Genomic DNA, 3568 nt, shown 5'->3' with positions numbered 1-3568 from the left:
TGTACAGAAAAGTGAAAAGGTTACTGAAAGGAATCCATGTATGCCTTCCACCTCATGACCTCAGTCCTGAGAACTGCAGGCAGCTCTGCTCCTTCCTGTTTTCCAGGAACTGATAAGGAACAGAAGGCCCTTGAGAAACAGCAAACAATATATAGGATTCCTTAAAATTAAACGTTCCCTGACAATTCCTCCTTTTTTATTATTTTTGTAAAAAAGGCCCTGACCGATTGAGTTTGTTTAGTTTGAACAATTTTTGTTGAAAGGCATTGGTATATGACAAATATAATTACCAGGACAATTACCAATATTACAGCGCCAGACCCAATACTATGAGTGATACTTTGGAACCATCTTCGAGTGTCTAGCCCAGATAATTGATCAGCTAGCTATTCGGCTAAAGTTGCCAAATTATTGGAAGAGGGCAGACTTTTAGAGAAGGTTTCAAAGATTTCTTTTTGTAATAATTGTGCATTTAGGGAAGCATTATCATGTATATCCTGCAAATGAAATTTAATTTGCTCCCAGTTGTAGGCACTACAGTTGAACTGAACAGGGGTGATACAAAATTGAGTAGAATTCCAATCACATTTTAATATTATTTGGTTTTTGTAAATCTATTAATTGATCTCCGACCCATTTGACAGCTGTTTTTAGTTCCTATATTTCATCCTGAATTTCCTCATCTATCTGAGCCTGAGTGGCCCACATAGTATGAACGTCTTTGGTCCAATTTTGAATAAAGTTTTGTGTTTGAATTGAGGTTTGTAAAGCGATGCCTGTGACAGCGGCAGTAATGTAAATGACTATTAATCTCAAAATGTCAAGAATTAACCATCCAATGAATCATTTAGATCGCCGAAGTAATTTAGTGAGTAGTTGAGAGGCAAGTCCTGCCATGGGACCCTCTTTCTATGGATTCATATTTCAAAGAAACAGAGGAATTTAAACAAGTATACAATTTGTAATCGCTATAAGTCACAAAATGTAGCGTCTTATTAAATTGTAAGTTCTCTATAGCTACAACAAAAGGAAGAGGAACATAATCTTGTATAAAATATGAATGACTATAATGAAAGGAATAGTTTCTATGAGTCGCAGAGCAAGCCCAGCAGAACCATATCAGCCACAGTCATGTCCGTCAGGGACCAGTGGTTGAAGCGCTCTTGGCCCTTTTGGCTCTCGGTTGTTGTACTATTTTTGTAGAGTTCCACAAAAGTGTCCCACCGCCGTTCTCTTGGATCCAAGGCTCTAGGTGGTTATTTAGGTAAGTGGCCATTGAAGTTGTGACCTGACTCACCGATTCTTGTATCTCCTTGTCTATGCCTTTCATGCATTGTGTCGCACTGAAGGAGAAAAAGGCCACAATGTGACCCCAGTTCACCCCGTGATCTGGGAAGGGTTCATTCATTACCTGTTCAAAGCTCTGATATGCTGTCCCTGGGGTGATGTGGAGCTGGGACGTCAGGTCGCTGAATGTCTGTTGGTACCTCAGTTCAAACTCACTGCCTGCCTCCCTCAGGGCTTGCTTTACTGTCATCATGGGGATCACTTTCCGGGCGTCCTAGCTTCTGCTGTGGCCAGTGGCTCCATTCACCGCAGGGCTATCTGCCAGGTGCCAGGATGGGTTGCCACTGGAGGTTTCCATATCTGATTCTGTCCCTTCTGGGGTCTCCGTTCTGTTTTCTTTCATATCACTAAACTGACTCTAGCTGTATCCTTTCTGGGAAAGCGTGTAAGAGAGGAAGTCAACCACTAGTTCCCGGTTGCTCTGAGACATTTTTATAATAAGGATGGGTTCCACCAGTCTATTGTCTAAAATACCTATAGTGAAAAAGGGGTTTAGGTATATAGGTCCAACAAGTATGATTAATTAATTCAGCTTGAGCGGGGTGGGGCAGGGGTGGGAAGCAAAAGCGAGCAAAGCAAACATAACAACAAAAATATTTTCTGGATTCCGAGGCATTCTCTGTTGAGAAATCAGATTTTTAGCTTGATTAGTAAGGGTTTTTGTTTATTCCTAGCAAGGAGATCATAAGGTCAATGACGTTGAGGGTGGTGTTTCTTGGAGATTTTTAGAGTTGCCATGGTTTGTATTGGAATTTTTTCTATCTTGGAATTTTGCCGTTTCTTTTTAATTTTGAACACTGGAGGCTCTCCTGGGGTGGATCTTCGGAAGAGGGAGCCAACTGATTTTTGTTGGATTTATCTGGAGAAATACAAGCATACCCTTTTCCCTGTAAGGTTAATTTCCCAGATTTCCATTATTTTGTTAGCCCGTCTTGATACCAAATGGGCAGAGAAAGAGACATGTCTTTCAGTTCCTAGAAATGTTTTTCTGCTTATGTCAAGATAACTGTTTGTGCTAAGTTTTAAAAAATTTAAAATAAATAAAGCTGTGTTAACAATAGTTATAGGATTAAAGAATATCTTGTTACGTAAAACTCACAACAATACTATATCATAAGGAAGGATGCCAATCTTCCTTCTTTTAAACTCAATGGTTGGTTCTTCAGCAGATGGTTGGGATTCTGGTTGCTTATGAGAGGAGGTGAGCTGAATGTCCTTCTACTGCACCATTTTGTCTCTTTCTTCAAAACTTAGCTATTTTAATAGAGAGGAATACTTTTAAGTAATCAAAGACCGCAAGTAATAAATTCTTCCTTCCTCCACTCTGCTTTAGTTGTGTCTGTTGTCTGACACCTTCTGAGAAGTGAACCCAGTTTTCAGGTGGCAGTAGTGACTCGCCCTTGATGGTCCCTCTTCAAAGAGAACGGTGTTACTCTTTTACTAATGAATAAAATAAGGTCAGAGAGTTAAATCAGACTCCTTTTGTTACCTCAGTCTTTCTAACTTCAAAACTTGTACTCTTTAATCATAATGCAATATTTTTTAGCTATACTTCCAAAGTTTCTTAGAAAAATGCAGTGAAAAAAAAATGTATTAGGAGCCAAGAGACACTGTATTTTCATACACATTTACACAAAACTTATTCTCTGAATCTGGGCAAGTACTTTCAACTTTCTGGCTCTCAGTTTTCTCAACTTTAAAAATGAAAGGTTCTTACATGCGTTCCCAAACAAGAATTAAAGATTTTAAAAATTAAAAAAAAAATTGAAAAAAAATGAAGGGTTAATCTTGATTTTTAAAATCTTGACTCGAGTAATAATTTTATGACCATCTAGAGATACAGAGAGAAATATCATTTGGAATTTCAAGGTAGGAGGGGATTTCTGAGTAGTTCTTCGAGCTCAATCTGTAATAGTGGAGCTAGTAGTGGCAGTGCCAAGTGAGAATGAATTAAGTAGGCTGTTTCAGATCTCGCATCTTCTGTCTTTAATGTTATTCACCAGATGTAGCTTTCCAAACACCTATTTCTGAATACACAGGTTATGTGACTCATGGAGTAGCTCCAATAAGACTTGAGTGGGTCAAGGATGAAACGACGAGAAATGGAAACCAGACACTGGGTTTTAATGTGGGAGGTGCGTGTGGATATATGTGCAGGAAATCTGCTGTTCCAAGTATGGCACAGGGTTATTATATACTTGAGGCTTCGTTAAATGGTGAA

The 3568-nt window shown here is 38.9% G+C and overlaps 1 pseudogene; it reads right to left on the bottom strand.

Moving 5' to 3' along the window:
• On the bottom strand, positions 1086-1777 carry LOC102183464 (annotated as a pseudogene).

This window comes from Capra hircus, chromosome 2, assembly GCF_001704415.2.
Source record: "Capra hircus breed San Clemente chromosome 2, ASM170441v1, whole genome shotgun sequence".
NCBI lineage: Eukaryota > Metazoa > Chordata > Mammalia > Artiodactyla > Bovidae > Capra > Capra hircus.
Note: the sequence above shows the minus strand (reverse complement) of the source record. Positions and strands in the feature narration are given on the sequence as shown.